Consider the following 17,508-nt stretch of genomic DNA (forward strand, 5'->3'; position numbering starts at 1 on the left):
CTTAAGGTATAAAAAAAGCACTAAATGTAAAGGAAAAAAATTAATGCATTAGAATTAAAATTAAAATGTCTGCTTATCCAAAGATATTTGGAAAATGAAGAGGTAAGCAACAGATTGAGAGAAAATATTCATAATACATACCTATGGCAAAGGACTCACATCCATAATATAGTGACATGCCACATAATGAACTTTCAGTTGTAGCTGTCATGACATTGTGATGCAATTACTTTTTTATAAAGTAATTGGAAAACTAAAAAGCCTAAGTGTTCAGTGTTTATAAAGTCCATAATAGTGTACAGTAATGTCCTAGACCTTGCATTCACTCACCTCTCACTCACTGACTCACCAAAAGCAATTTCCAGTCCTGCAAGCTCCATTCATGGTAAGTGCCCTATACAGGTGTACATATTTTTACCGTACTTTTTCTATGTTTAAATATATTTAGATATACAAATACTTAGCATCATTTACAACTGCCTACAGCATTCAGTACAGTAACATGCTGTACAGGTTTGTATCTTAGAAGCAATAGACTATAACATATAGCCTAGGTGTGGAGTAGGCTGTAACATCTAGGTTTGTGTAAGTACTCTATGATGTTTGCACAATGACGAAATCACCTAACACATTTCTCAGAACATATCCTCACTGTTAAGCAACACATGACTGTCTAAAACAACTACAAACCAGTAATTTTTTGAAAATCAACAATCCAATTTTAAAATTAGCAAAAGACTTGAACATTTCACAAAAGAAGATACATAAATGGTCAATAAGAACATAAAAAGGCATTCAATATCACAGGTACTATATGGCTAAAATAAAAGAATGGTGACATCAAATGTTGGTGAGGATGTGGGGCAACTGGAAATCTCATTTATTGCTGGTAGGAGTGTAAATGGTACAACCACTTTGAAAAAGTATATGTCAGTTTCTTTTAATATTAAATACACATCTACTCTGACTTAACAATTTCACTCTTAGGTATTTACCCAACAGAAATGAAATGTCTCCACAAAAAAGACTTGCACAAGAATGCTCAGAGCAGCCTAATTCATAAGGCAAAAACTGGAAACCTAAATATTCATCAACATAAGAATGCATAAACAAATTGTGACAGAATAATAAATAAATTGTGATGTATTCATAAAATATATTCATTCAGGGAACATATTCATTGAATATATTCACATGACTGATATATAAAACAATATGAATGAATTACAGGACAGTATATAAAGTGAAAGATGCTCAACACAAAAGAATGCATACTGTATAATTCCATTTAAAGAGGTTAAAAAACAGGTAAAACAAACATATGGCAATAGAAATCAGTAAGTGGCTGTCTCTGAGGAGCTGGATGGAACAGACTGGAAAGAAGTTCAAGGAAAGATTCTGTATCTTGTTTTGGTTCATGATTACGTAAGTGTATATAACCATCAAAACTTCAACTCTACATTTAGGCCCATGCATTTTATTATATGTAAATTATTTGAATTTTTTTAAAAATAAGCAAAAAATAAAATGAATAACAATATTAATAAGAAAGAAAAAATACTGAATCAAGATTATAAAGGAACAACCCCAAAGATTATGTCTGCTCTTAAGAAATAGAGAAATAGGTGATAATTTACTATCCAACAGAAAAAAAAGTTACCTCTCTTTAGGAGACAGTCCTGAAAACAGAAACACAGACTTAAGGCCTAAAAGGTTCTAAAGCAGCTTTTCATCCTCAACTCCAACTCTGAGAACTTCAGTTCTACCTGATGAAGAATTATATCAACCTAATATGTGATAACAAGGAAGAGATATATTAAAGGCAATAAGAAATCCCTTATCCCAAACTGCCTTAATAGAAATATTATACAACTGTATCCTTTATACCTGCCATGAGGGCAACCAGCCCACCATTTCTACAAGCCCTTTGGTGAGCAAGAGTTGCTTCTTTATAAAAATAAAAAAATTAGTAGTCCTGCCTTACCTAAAGTAACAATTTTCAAGACTCATACATACTCTCTTTCATTTGAACATAACTTCATTTTTAATAAAAATACAAATAAAAGCTTTTCTTAGAATAATAATAAAATCAGTTTTTCATCCCAGTTGAAATCAGGATCAAGATGCCTCTCCCTAAGTGTAAGTGCTATATAGAAATTCAATATTTTTCCTATGGGGGTAAGAAGCAGAAATTAATTGTTACCCTCATATTCACTTTAAGTAGTTCAAATAACAGCAACTATAGTAGATTCTTAGCTGAAAATCAAAGTTAGTAAAGTTTTAGTTGGGGGTGGTAGGAGAAGGAGGAGGCAGCAAATCACTTATAAATGGCATCAAAACAGGACCCAAAGCCTAAATTCCAAGAGGTTGAGTGAGTGCTGTGCTTTCATGGGCCTCTTCTTCATGAAACAAAGTGTGTAAAGGTTGCCATAAAGGACAAACAAGTGAAATACTTTATACATTACAGTGGTTGGAATAAAAATTGGGATGAGTGGCTTCCAGAGAACAGAGTACTTAAATACAAGGACACCAATTTGCAGAAACAGTAAGAACTTCAAAAAGCCAATCAGGAGCAGTATGCAGAGGGGAAGATGAGAGGGGCTGCCCCAGGAAAGAAGACATCTGGTCTCCAACAGAAAAATGTTGAAGTGAAAACAAAAAAGAACAAACAGAAAACCCCTGGAAATGGAGATGGTGGCAGTACCAGTGAGACTCCTTGGCCTCCTCGGAAGAAAAGGGCCCAGGTAGAGCCTACTGTTGAAAATGAGGAAACATTCATGAACAGAGTTGAAGTTAAAGTAAAGATTCCTGAAGAGCTAAAACTGTGGCTTGTTGATGACTGGGACTTAATTACCAGACAAAAACAGCTCTTTTAACTTCCTGCCAAGAAGAATGTGGATTCCATTCTTGAGGATTATGCAAATTACAAGAAATCTGGTGGAAACACAGATACTAAGGAGTATGCGGTTAATGAAGTTGTGGCGGGGATAAAAGAATACTTCAACGTAATGTTGGGCACCCAACTACTCTACAAATTTGAGAGACCACAGTATGCCGAAATTCTTGCAGATCACCCCAAGGCACCCATGTCCCAGGTGTATGGAGTGCCACATCTCCTGAGATTATTTGTATGAATTGGAGCAATGTTGGCCTATACACCTCTAGATGAGAAGAGCCTTGCTTAATTACTGAATTATCTTCATGATTTCCTAAAGTACCTGGCAAAGAATTCTGCAACTTTGTTTAGTGCCAGAGATTATGAAGTGGCTCCTCCTGAGAACCATCGGAAAGCCATGTGGGAGGCGCTCTCACTCACTTATGTTTGGATCTCTGTAAACACATTTTTGTTCTTAGTCTATCTCTTGCACAAATGATGTGTTTTGAAGATGTTAGCGTGTAACAACTGATGTTTGTTTTCTGTCTTGTTTTAAACAAAGAAAATAAAAGGGGTAATAGCTCCTTTTTTTTTTTTTCATTTCAAAGTCACTACCAGTGTATTCAATGATGGACAAAAGAGGATATGCTGTAGAGCGTTTTATTGCCTCGTTGACAAAGCTGCTTTCGAATGTTGGTGATTCTATTCCTTTGACACTATGCACTTTTATAACATGTTAATGCTATATGACAAAATACTCTGATTCCTAGTGCCAAAGGTTCAATTCAGTGTATATGACTGAACACACTCATCCATTTGTGCTTTTTTTTTTTTTTGATGGTGCTTAAAGAGCCCATCCTTTGCAAGTCATCCATGTTGTTACTTAGGCATTTTATCTTTGCTCAAATTGTTGAAGAATGGTGGCTTGTTTCATGGTTTTTCTATTTGTGTCTAATGCATGTTTTAACGTGATAGACGCAATGCATTGTGTAGCTAGTGTTTTCTGGAAAAGTCTATCTTTTAGGAATTGTTTTTCAGATCTTCACCAGATTTTCTTTAAATTTCAAAAAAAAAAAAAAAGTAAAGTTTTTGCTATGATTCCCCGGCTAAAAACTACATTTCTCCATCTCTCTAGTAGCTGAGTAAGACCGTATGACTAAGTACCAGTGGAATATAAGCAAGATGATACATGCAACTTTCACCTCACTTATTTAAAATAAAATTATTTATCTGGACTCTGTGGACTCTCTCTTTCCCCTTCCCCACTGACTGGAAGATAAGTGTGACAATGTCCTAGCTTGACCATGCAAATTAAGACAAGATCCTAAGAGGTGGCAGAGCAACATAAAGGAAGGAGCCCGTGAAAGACCCAGCAGCCTGAATGTGTGACCTGTTGTTATATGATAAATAAACTTCTTTCTTACTTGAGCCACTATATTTGCCTCTTGTTAACATTAGTTTAGCCTTTATCATAACAGAGCAACAAAACTAGCTCTTGGTTGTATTTCCCTAAGTCTTTCTGATTTGTGTTTCACCCCTAATAAAACATTGTGATTTTCCCTTCTTAGCAGGTTTTCCTAAACTGTATGCAAACTACATTCTCTGTGTAAAATATGGGAAAGTATTTTTTTAATTCTATTTCAAATCTAGCTTACCTTATTGCAGTTATGTAATTTAACTGTGCCATTTGTAATAGCTATAAAAAGCCCTGTGTTCAGGTAGAAGTTTTATGAATTCACTTAATAGCAATGCCTTAAGTGCAAAGTTAACAACAGTGCTATAATGCTACCTAAAATAGTAAGAAAAGGGATAAGACATTGTCCTTGTGCTTAAGAAACTCAGAATCTAATGAGGAAGCCAACTGTATACGTAATTAAAATATAATATAAAGATACTTTAACAGTAGTATCTGGTAAACACTATAAAATATATATATACACACACACACATATATATATATTTGAGACAAGGTCTCACTCTGTCACCCAGGCTGGAGTATAGTACCACAATCACAGCTCACTGCAGTCTTGAATTCCTAGCCTCCCACCTCAGCCCCCTAAGTAGCTAGGAACACAGGCACATACTACCATGCCTGGCTAATTTTTTAATTTTTTGTAAAAACAGAGTCTTGCTATGTCACCCAAACTGGTCTCGAACTCCTGGCCTCATGCAATCCTCCCATCTCGGCCTCCCAAAGAGCTAAGATTACAGGGATGAGCCACCATGCCTGGCCTACAAAATATTTTTTAAAAGGACATTCTATCCAGGGATGAATGGGGGAGAAAGTCATCTGAGATAGTCCAAGTCACTATTATGTCTCACTTGGATAACTGCAACAGCCTCCTATCTTCCTGCTTCCACTCTATAGCTATTCTGTCAATAGCCCATAAACAAGCAAGAATAATCTTTTTTAAACATAAATTATACCATAAAATTGTCTCATTACTTGCCATTAGAATGCAATTGGAGTGAAATGTAAATGTTAACAAGGTGTATAAGGCCTTATGTGATCCACACTGTTCTTACCACTCCTACCACTCTCTAGCCACCCAGTTTCCTTTCTAACAAGCACGTCAAGATCTTTCCCAACACAGGGCCTTTGCTAGTTCTTCTGCCTAGAATGTGCTTCCCTCAGCATGACCAGCTCCTTCTCAACATTTATATGCTGGTTAAAATGTCACCTCTTCAGAGAGGCTTTCCCTTTCTACCATACCTAAAGCACCACCTCCAACTCCACCATCCAAAGCCCTAGTATCCCTTTATACTATTATTCTGTTTTATTTTCTTCATGCATCACAGTACTTAAAACTACCTAAAATTTATTTCACTGTGTTTTTACTTTCTATTTCCCTCTGCTAAAATTTCTTAAAGCTCCATTAGGGCAGGAGACTGATGTGTCTTGTTCACTGTACTAATCACAGTATCCAGGGCAATACCCGGCACATTTGTATGTGCTCAATAAATATTGTTAAATATGCTGGGCATGGTGGTGTGCACTTGTAGTACCAACTGCTCAGGAGACTGACGCAAGAGTATCACCTAGCCCAGGAGTTTGCGCCCAGCCTGGGGAACATGGTGAGATTCTGTCTCTTGAAAAAAAATAAAAAAGTATACATATCATTAAACAAAGATAGATGACATGTAAGCTGGATTGCTGGAAGGTAGTTAGGAACAGAAATTGTCAACAGGAACAGACACAGATGTGGAAAAGGAAATCAAACACATTTCCTCTTACGTGGAACTTTGATTTTCACAAATTTTTTAGGATAAAGTAATAGACTATTATAGTTGGAAGATATCCTAAAGCTTTTATCTAATTTTCTCATTTTGGGACATTAATACTTTAAAACATCCCCCTGATGTTTTCCTGAAAACTTCCCATGGTATGTAAATCATTATCTCATGAGCTAACCTATTCTAATTCAAGCAACTCTATAATTATTAAAAGATTTTCTCATATTAATCCCAAATCTGTTTGCCTGTTACTTACACACATTACTCCTGATTCTGATACTAGAGGTTCTTATGAAGATAAGTTTAATCCCTATTTCATGGGGCAGCCTTTCAAATATTCAAAGATATCTATAATACCCTCCTAAACTAAAAAACAAAAAATAGGTAACATTTATTAACAGTATCTGCTAGGCTCTGGGCTAAATATATGAATTACTCAATCCTCACAACTACTCTAAAATAAAACTATTATGATTGTACCTATTTTGAAAACAAGAAAACTGAGCCCGTATTAGATAACTTGCCTAAGGTCATCAAGCTGGAAAGTGCTGGAGTCAGAAATTAAACACAGATGGTCCAAATCCAGAGCCTATATTCTTAACTGAAAGCCCCACTCTCTAAATGACTCCTGATCTTTGTACTATTTGCACTAGGCTGCTATGTGTAAATCACCCAGATAACCATGCTAAGGCACAAAACTCAACCAACTATCTCCCACCTAATGATGAAGGTACTATTGATTCTCAGGTATTTATAAAAATATTTATAATACAAGACTTAATAATAAATAAGAGGATATGCAATATAAAGATTAACATTTGTCTACAAATACTAACCTATGCTTTCATTTTTATGTCTATTCTTCTTCATTAAGTACACACTCCGAACTATCTGAAATATTTTCCATTTTCTCAACATACTCTCTATTTCAGTACTCCTCTATCCTTTGTTTACATGATTCTTCCTAAAAGGACCTTCCTCTGATACTGCAGATACTGTGTCCTTAAAAAAATGGTAGTGCTATCGCAAGGACAGAAAACCAAACACCCCATGTTCTCACTCATAGGTAGGAATTGAACAACGAGAACACTTGGACACAGGGTGGGGAACATCACACACTGGGGCCTGTCGTGGGGTGAGGGGATGGGGGAGGGATAGCATTAGGAGGAATACTTAATGTAAATGATGAGTTAATGGGTGCAGCACACCAACATGGCACATGTATACATATGTAACAAACCTGCACGTTGTGCACTTGTACCCTAGAACTTAAAAGTATAATAAAAAAATGGTAGTGTTACGAATATTTCATTTGCCCCTCCAGATCCAGTCTTCATTCTTCTCCACCCTGTTCAGTGCCCCAGGAGACTCTGTTTATATCCAAAACCCCCCTTGCCCTCTGTCTTTGGGGTGGAGTCAACCAATGGAAGACAAGAGCAGAAGACAGAAAGACAGGAAGTGAGCCTGGAGTCGTTATTCTCCCCGACTCTCCCACCCATCTCCACCCCCGCTCTCATGTAAAATCACCTCTGGTTAGTGATGCTTCTCTACTACCAGAGCCATGGCTTCTTTCAAATGAACCTCTATACTATAGCTACTCTCTGAGTCTTAACAGCTCCCTATTCTGCCCTTGTATGTCTAAAGGTGATAATGGCTATCTGTTGTTGCTCATCAGATACTCATACCATGTTCTCTTAACACTTCCCACTCTTTTATAAATCACTCCTTCATAAACTCTCCCTACTTCAGCCATTTGAGTGTGCCATCTATTTTCATTAGGATGCTCACTCTTACAGAAGGTCCCCAGGAGCAGGGAGGCTTGTGCAAGAATGGAAGGCAACAGCCAAGGCTTAATGTGTGATCTCAGTCTGAGACAAACAGGTTTCCAAAACAATTCTACTGGTTGGATGGCTGGCTTTTCATCCTTTTTGACATAGTGTTGTTTATTTTTGTGTTATCTTTTGCCAAGACCAGTGTGCTGATATCTAAACTAATAAGCTGGTTTCTGGAATGAATTCTGAAAACGACTACAAATTCTTGAATAAAGAAGACAGACAGGATTGTGCTGCAGAAAAATTTCAAACGTCTAAGGGACCTTCCTTTCATTATATACTTTGTTCATTTGGAGAACTCTATTAAATGGGTAAGATATTATCCATTCACAGCTAAGTTCTTAAAACTAGACCCTTTGCTTCATGCTTAAAATTTTTTTTCAAACATCTGATGGCTTTACAGAGGCTGATGACAAATGTATTTGTACTTAAAAGTTTAGTGTATTCATTAAAAAATATAGTAATGTCTTTCCTTTAACATTTTGAGGGTTGACCAGGGTTTAACATAATGCAAATAATATGATGAATAATAAGGTGAGGTATTTATAAATTCAAAAGTAAATTACTCAAAAATGAGGAAAGGATTTTGAGAGAAAGAACCAAGTGTCCTTAGATTGTATAGAGGCTATAACACAAAATATATGCAAAAAAATGTAGGTCCACATGTATTTCTTGGCTCTAAGTACCAATTAAACGTTGAGCTTAAGTAGGACTCTGTTACAAAAAGATGTGTCATGGTCAAAGGGTCGATACTGTCTCAGAAAAAGTAGCTAATGTCCAATATTGGAAAGCTAGCATGCATGTCCTCTTACCTGGATGTCTCCCCCTTTCTTCCTTTTAAACTCTTGAGCCCCCCTGAAATAGGATTGTATGCTTCAAACCTTTTTTTTTTAACTCTTGCATTAATTAAGCTTTTGGCCAAAATGTATTTTTTTTTATAATGTCCGAAATTTATTTAAATACTTCAGCAAAGTCAGTGTGATATTTACCCATTCAATAGCTATTTGAGCTCTTACTATTGGCCAGGCATTATTTTGGACACGGCAGTGAACAAAACAGAAAAAAATTCTTTTATTATTATTATTATTATTATTATTATTATTATACTTTAAGTTTTAGGGTACATGTGCACAACGTGCAGGTTTGTTACATATGGATACATGTGCCATGTTGGTGTGCTGCACCCATTAACTCGTCATTTAGCATTAGGTATATGTCCTAATGCTATCCCTCCCCCCTCCCCCAATCCCACAACAGTCCCTGGTGTGTGATATTCCCCTTCCTGTGTTCTCATTGTTCAATTCCCACCTATGAGTGAGAACATGCGGTGTTTGGTTTTTTGTCCTTGCAATAGTTGGCTGAGAATGATGGTTTCCAGTTTCATCCATGTCCCTACAAAGGACATGAACTCATCCTTTTTTATGGCTGCAGAGTATTCCATGGTGTATATGTGCCACATTTTTTTAATCCAGTCTATCATTGTTGGACATTTGGGTTGGTTCCAAGTCTTTGCTATTGTGAATAGTGCCGCAATAAACATACGTGTGCATGTGTCTTTATAGCAGCATGATTTATAGTCCTTTGGGTATATACCCAGTAATGGGATGGCTGGGTCAAATGGTATTTCTAGTTCTAGATCCCTGAGGAATTGCCACACTGACTTCCACAATGGTTGAACTAGTTTACAGTCCCACCAACAGTGTAAAAGTGTTCCTATTTCTCCACATCCTCTCCAGCTCCTGTTGTTTCCTGACTTTTTAATGATTGCCATTTTAACTGGTGTGAGATGGTATCTCATTGTGGTTTTGATTTGCATTTCTCTGATGGCCAGTGATGATGAGCATTTTTTCATGTGTTTTTTGGCTGCATAAATGTCTTCTTTTCAGAAGTGTCAAAACAGACAAAAATTCTAATCTTCAGGATGCTTACATTCTCCTTTCTTGTTATTTAAATGTAAATACGTTATTTAACAAGAATTTATACTCTAAGGGTGATCAGCTAGCATTTAATCAGAAAGGCCACACTCCCAAAGTAGCTATTATAAGCACTTCAGAAGCTATTCCTATTAGCCCTAAAGACTAATATAAGGCATATTAGAAATATAAGAAATATTAGAAAGAATAATATAAGGAATATTCTAGTATTAGAATATTAGAAGGGGCCAGGCATAGTGGCTCATGCCTGCAATCCCAGCACTCTCAGAGGCCAAGGCGGGCAGATGACTAGAGCTCAGGAGTTCAACACCAGCATGGGCAACATGGCAAAACCTCATCTCTACAAAATACAAAAAAAAAAAAAAATAGCCAGGAATGGCGGCACGTGCCTGTAGCCCCAGCTACACCAGAGGCTGAAGTGGGAGGATCACTTGAGCCTGGGAGGCAGAGGTTGCAGTGAGCCGAGATCATGCCATTGCACTCCAGCCTGGGCAACAGGGCGAGACCCCACCTCAAAAAAAAAAAAAAAGAATATTAGAAGCAATAATATAAGGAATATTAGAAATAGACTCTTGTCATTGAAATTAGTGCCATTCAATATGTGTGAACTCCTCTAAATATTTTGGGGATATTCCCCTCCCTTATAAACAGGGCATAAGATCTCGTAAACTCTACATCCTCTGTCTTCCAGAATGGCTCTTAGGGTTACAGCCAAGTCTGGAATTAATTCTGGAGGATTTTAATTGCCTAATGCTGACTATAAAGCTAACAATTATGCCTTCAGAGTATTGTTGCATCTGCCTAAAGAGAATCTTTTATGGAATGTGTGGGTGAACTATTTGGGGGAACACAGAACTGGGAGATCACACAGTTTACCAAACAGATTGTATGAACGCTTTTGCAGTGCTTGCTAATAATTTTGTCAAATACATGTTTACTAATTTTTAAAATGACAACCCTTACTTATCAGAGAAATACATTATTTTCATCAAGATCTATTCAGGGGAAGTAGAAATAGGAGTAAACATAATAGAAATAGTCACAGCAAAAATGTGTTTAAATTAAAAAGATATTACTTGTAAAAAGATAAACTTCAGTTACCTGACAAAAATGTACTTGATGAGAACACATGACCACGTAAGGAGGAACAAGACACACTGGGGCCTACTGGAGTGGGAGGAGGGACAGGATGAGGAAAAATAACTAATGGGTACTAGGCTTAATACCTGGGTGGTGAAATAATCTGTACAACAAACTCCCATGACACAAGTTTACCTTTGCAAACCTGCACATGTACCCCTGAACTTTAAAAAAAGTTTTTTAAAAAAATCACATTTCCAGAGTTTGCTAAGTAATTATGACTAGTATTTTACTACTATCTTCTTCCTTGGTGAACTATTAAAATTAGTAAATTTATGTTAAAAATGAAGTTCTCCCTAGAAATCAAAAGCGCAGTCTAAGCACTGAAAATGTTCTATCAACACTTGTTAACTGAGAACCATTCAAACATCTAGGAATTTTTAACTCTGCAAGCCACATCTGAAAAAGTAATGTAAAAACTGTTTATAACCCTACTGCATCACTATGATCTCACTTCAAATTATCATTCCATGCTCCTCCTTTTTTTTTAGAGGCAACTCCTGCACACAATGTCCTGCATTAGTTTCCATTCTCCCAACTTGCAACATTCTTCCAAGCTTCACCTATAAACTGAGGCATTCACCTAAGTAAACTTCCCCTGCTGAAGAAGATTTTTGCTGGGTTTTGTGACATCAAGAACTTATTCCTTAGGCATCCTGTTCTTCAAGTTACTTTCAATGGTGAAATTATGAGTATTATGTATCAACTAGGAAAAAAATGTCCTGTGAAGTGATAAAAAGTATTTAATCCAATAATTCAACTCAATAAACTATTTGATATATGCCAAGCACCAGGGTCACATAAATAAATAAAATACTGTCCCTGCATTTAAAGAACATAAAATGTAGAGACAGGAAAGGCTTATCAACCCAAATATGATAGAGAATATTAAGTGCAACAATAAATGCACAGAAATAAGTGACTCGATTTTGTCAAGAGAAAGAAACAAATGAACAAAGGCAGAATCTAGGCTCAGTTTTTAAATTATGTATATTCCATGCAACTATATAGACACTATAGTTACAAGAAAGGTGACATCCAGCACAGTGGCTCATGCCTGTAATCCCAGCACTTTGGGAGGCCAAGGCAGGCGGATCACGAGATCAAGAGTTCAAGACCAGCCTGGCCAACATGGCAAAACCCCCATCTCTACTAAAAATACAAAAATTAGCTGGGAGTGTTGGCGCATGCCTGTAATTCCAGCTACTTGGGAGGGTGAGGCAGGAGAATCCTTGAACCCAGGAGGCAGAGGTTGCAGTGAGCCGAGATAGTGCCACTGCCCTCCAGCCTGGGCGACAAGAGCAGGACTCCATCTCAAAAAAAAAAAGAAAGGCAACAAGCAAAAATTAAAATATGTGTTCTCTAAAAGATGTCGGAATTTCAAATAGCTTTTTCTATTATCGTGTTGAGAGAGGCAATGCCTTTTTCTCAATCCTATGGCTTCTATGAGGAAGAACTGTTGCTAAATATTTTTGGACTCTCTCTACCCTTTCACTTATTTATCCCCTAGAAGGAGGATAGTGACTTACCTGACTGGTAAGTTTAGACTAAAGAATCATGTAAGCATAATTCTACCCCTTTTTTTGCTCTTGGAAGCCTACCCACTAGATGGAAGCAGAAGTTCTCCAATGCTTCTCCATGGATAGGCTCTCCAGGCAAACAGGGAAAATGTTCCTGGTCCTATTCTGCTAATGACCAGGAAAGTCTGTTTAACTCTGGGGTTCGGTATTAGAAAGCAAAACTATCTACTGATATAAGCCATGCCTTCCAATAACAGCTTTATCAGGAATACAGGTGGTATTCTGATATCTCATCTGTCACTCTCTTCTCAAAATTTGGGCAGGGAATTGGGGTGTTATTTTTTGAGACCTCTCAAACACTACAACATTAATTGCACTGCCTTTTTTATTATTTAAAATAAAATCACTTTTTATCTTACATTAAACTCCTAAGAATAATGATATTATGTGATTCTTTTTCATAGCCCTTATAGCTCCTAGCACAATGCCCAGTAATGTTGCTGAAGAAATGAACTTTCAGGTATTAAAGTTATTTCTACATGATGCTTATTTTTACAACAAAAACAAACAAAAAATGACTTACATAATGATAAACACTGGTGTTTAGCAATGTGTATGTAAGTATTTTCCCCTAAAGAAAAATATTTTCCTATATATTGGTAAAAATTCCTATCCATATTTATTTTTGTCTGCTTTGAACTATTACTATCTAACTGGTAGAAGCTCTTCAGGAGACTTTTTCTGAAAAGTGGAACAAAGTGTTACATTGAAGCAGTAAAGTAAAGTGACGAATACTGACTGGAGTGACAAAGAGGGTTGGAAGAGTCACTTTTTTACATACAGTTTCTCTTCTTTCTGTTTCCATATCTCTTATCTCCCTCTTACCATTCCTGGGGAGGTGCTGCATAGTTATCAACATGCTTAACAGACAGTGAACTGTGAAGGAAGAATTACGGGTAAAGACATTTGTTTGACTTCCCAGTGTACTCCCAACTCCAAAGTGACAAACTGGAACAAAAAGCTTATGGGACAGTAAATTATGACTGTAGCAGCTGACACATTTTTCTTCTGGAAGACCAAAGGTTCTTAATCTTTAACTCTGAAACTTTAAAAGAAAATAAATCCAAATTACCCCCCTTTTAATCACTTTTTAAATTACTCCTTGTATCTTTTCTTTGTTGTCCTAAATACTGACCACTGTTGAAATAATTTCCCCTATATAATCCCCTATGGAAAGGATTTGCTTTTTTGCTTAATACCAGTTCCAAGAGAAGTATCGAGACAGTAAAAAAGGATTGTCTCATAGATCTAAATTTCAACTAGTTTTACCATTGATTTAGAGAAACTTGGCATAAACTATTAAATAATTCAAGGATGAGAATTTCAACTATTAATAATAACACCCATAACAACTAACCTGTTGAAAACTTGTCAGGTGCCAGACACTGTTCCAAGAACTTACAGGTTATTAATCCTCATTTAATCCTCACAACATTTCATATCACATCTATTTCACATCAATAAGATAGATACTGTTATTACCCCTAATTTATACACAGAGAAACTGGGGTACAGAGAAGTTAAACAAACAACTTGTCCAACATTCTGTGAGTGGCAGAGATAACATTTAAACTCAAGCAGTCTAGCTTCACCACTGTGCAATAGCTATCTATTAATGAAAATACCAAAGACAGTAGGAAATTGGGATTCATCTCCACCCACAGTTCTTTTCTTCACTCAAGGTTAACATGGAAACATTATAAGAAATGACAATAAGTATAAATATAATAACAGATATCCATTGTGAACTCCAAAATGTAAATGATAAATACAAAACAGAAATGCTTAGTTCTTACACTCAGGGAGTTTACAACCCATTTAGAGATGTAAAAGAGGTATCAACCATTCACATGTGAAAACAGGAACATGCATTAATCAATAGTCAAGCTCTTTAGCATTTCTCCCAAACCAGCTCATCTTCCAATGTTCCCTACATTAGCTAATGACACCACTAAACTTTCAGTCACTAAGACTTTAAGCATCTTCATACCTCCTTTTTTCCAATCACCAGGGCTTTTCCACTCCCACTGTTCTCAGTCTCTCATATGAATGATTATAACGGTTTCCCTGCCCCCAATATTTTCATTCTCTGATCTACTTTTCCCATTGTCAATAATCTCTCTAAACTAAATAAAGAAAATGTCTCCTCTTCTGAAAATTTTCCAACATCTTCCACTGAATAAATCAAAAAGTTTAGGATGGCATTCAGTATCTTCCATACATTACTCTCAACCAATCTTCCAGTCTTTTCCAGTAACATTCCCACACTAACTCTACACTCCTCACTTTACTAGCTTTCCATTCTGATTTCCACAATGTCATGAATTTTACCATCACATGGTTTACCAGTCTCAACACCTGTCTCTACTTAATCAAGTCTTATATAGTATGTCCTTCAAATGCCTCCTCTGTAAAGACTTCCAATACACTCCCCCGAAAAACTGATCACTCTTTTTTTTTTTTTTTTTTTTTTTTTTTGAGACAGAGTCTTGCTCTGTCGCCCAGGCTGGAGTGCAGTGGCGCAATCTCGGCTCACTGCAAGCTCCGCCTCCCGGGTTCACGCCATTCTCCTGCCTCAGCCTCTCCGAGTAGCTGGGACTACAGGCGCCCGCCACCACGCCCGGCTAATTTTTTTTTTGTATTTTTAGTAGAGACAGGGTTTCACCGTGGTCTGGATCTCCTGACCTCGTGATCCGCCCGCCTTGGCCTCCCAAAGTGCTGGGATTACAAGCGTGAGCCACCGCGCCCGGCCTGATCACTCTTTTGCCTTCCACAATGAGGTGCTCGACTGGAACACAGTAATTACACAATTGTGTCTCACAGTGAGCTAGTCTGCACATCTGAGTCAACTAGAAATAACCTCCCTAGGGATAGAACCATATCTTATTGATCTTTATATTTCCCCCACAGCACCTAGCACACTGAGATGCTCAAAAATGGGGGCTAATAACTGAAAGGGTAATTAAGACAGTATAAGAAAAGTATATTAATGTGATAGGAATGAATTAAAGGTATAAATAAAATATACAAAAGGAATGCTTTCTACTGTAGGTGAATTTGGAAATAGTTATCAATTACGTGTGTGTATATATGTGTATGTATATATATAGACATAGACTTTTATGTTATTAGGTATCTACAATTTTAAATTGTATCTTCTTGGTGAATTCCGTCTTTTATAATTACATAATGATCAACCTTTTCTCTAGCCAAGTGTTTTCCCAGTTTTTCTGATATTAATATTACCAGTTTTATTATAGTGTCTTGTGTCCTTTTTCCATTCTTTTATTTTCGACCTTGATAAATTCTTATGTTTGCAAAGAGTATACCGTCAGAAAATCCAAGTGGACAATCTTTATATTCTTTTAACGAAAGCTTTTGCTTCTATATTTATTGTGACTCGTGGTAGTATCTAGATTTATTTCTATCATCTTTTTACATGCTTTAAGTATTTGTCCTGTTTGCTAGGTTTCCTTTTTTGACCTCCTTTTTTCTCTTATATTAATTATTTGTTCTCCTTTTTTCCCTCAATTCTTTTGTCACCTCTATTTGTTTGGAAGCCATTCACACAATATCTACTCTTTCAGCAGTTGCACTAGGGGTGTGTGTGTGTGTGTGTGTGTGTGTGTAGACAGCTAGTGTGTATATATAAACAAGATTTAAAGTCAAACTCTTAGCCCTCACCTTGAAATATAACTTTTTAACATACTCTTCTAATTTCTTCTTTCCAATGTAAATGCTATTGTTTTCTAGTACTTGAGTTCTAGCCTGTTCTCTCAGAAGGCATTGTTAATAATGTCTTATAATATCAGTGTTCGTTTAGTTTTACGCATATTTATCATTAGTATACCTTCTTGATCTCATTCATTTCTTCTGCCTGAGTATGTACTTTCAGTGGTAAAAACTCCCTCAATTTTTCCTTTTCTAAAATTGTTTTAGCTTGCACTTTTCCTAGGGAGATAGTGTTGCGGGGCACCGATTTCTAGTTTGACAGTTATTTTCTCTCAGCACCTGTTGGATAATATTCCACTGCTTTATGGATTCCACTGTGGCTACTAATAAGTCACCTTTCAGTAAAACTGCCATTCATTCTTTTGTGGGTAATTTCTCTTTTCTGAGTTCTTTTAGTAGTTATCTTTTTATTTAAGGTTCTGCAATTTTGCAATAATGTATGGGTTTCTTTTAATTTATTCTGCTTGAGATTCAGTGAGCTTTCTGGACAAAAACTTGGCATTTTTCATCAGTTCTTTAAAATGCTATTTTACAGCCATTTTTTTCTAATATTTCTTCCTCTCCATTTTATTATCCCCTTTTTGAACTTCAGTTAAATCCAAGTTATACTTTGCTTCTTATTCTCCAACTCTTCTGACCTATACGACTTTTTGTGTGTGTGTTTTGGGGTTGGGGGGATTTTTCTTGAGACAGAGTCTCACTCTGTCACTCAGGCAGCAGTGTAGTGGTACAATCAGAGCTCAATGCAGCCTCGACCTCCCCAGCTCAGGTGATGCTCCCACATTAGCCTCCCAGGTTGCTGCGACTACAGGCATTCGCCACCATGCCTAGCTAATATTTTGTATCTTGTAGAGACAAGGTTTTGCCATGTTGCCCAGGCTGGTCTCGAACTTCTGGATTCAAGTCATCCACCCACCTCGGCCTCCCAAAGTGCTGGGATTACAAGCATGAACCACCACACTCGGCCAGTGACAGTTTTTTTAATCACCTGTCCCCCAATCATTTTTTTCAGGTTTCTATTTTATTTCTTTCATCATAATAAACGTGTTTTTATATTTCTTATATAATCCGAAGCTTTGGTGGGTGTTTTTTTGTTTTTGTTTGTTTGTTTTTGTTTTCTTTTTTTTTTTTTTTGAGACAGAGTCTCACTCTGTCACCCAGGCTGGAGTGTAGTGGCATGA

At 36.7% G+C, this 17,508-nt stretch overlaps 1 protein-coding gene and 1 pseudogene across 6 annotated transcripts in view; one reads left to right on the plus strand and one right to left on the minus strand.

The window, feature by feature from the left end:
• Window positions 1–17,508, minus strand: part of PDE3B (phosphodiesterase 3B) — a 231,252-nt gene that overhangs the window by 197,743 nt on the left and 16,001 nt on the right. The window lies entirely within an intron of this gene.
• LOC134736877 (mortality factor 4-like protein 1) lies at window positions 2,276–3,409 on the plus strand (annotated as a pseudogene).

This window comes from Symphalangus syndactylus, chromosome 6 (assembly GCF_028878055.3).
Source record: "Symphalangus syndactylus isolate Jambi chromosome 6, NHGRI_mSymSyn1-v2.1_pri, whole genome shotgun sequence".
Classification (NCBI taxonomy): domain Eukaryota; kingdom Metazoa; phylum Chordata; class Mammalia; order Primates; family Hylobatidae; genus Symphalangus; species Symphalangus syndactylus.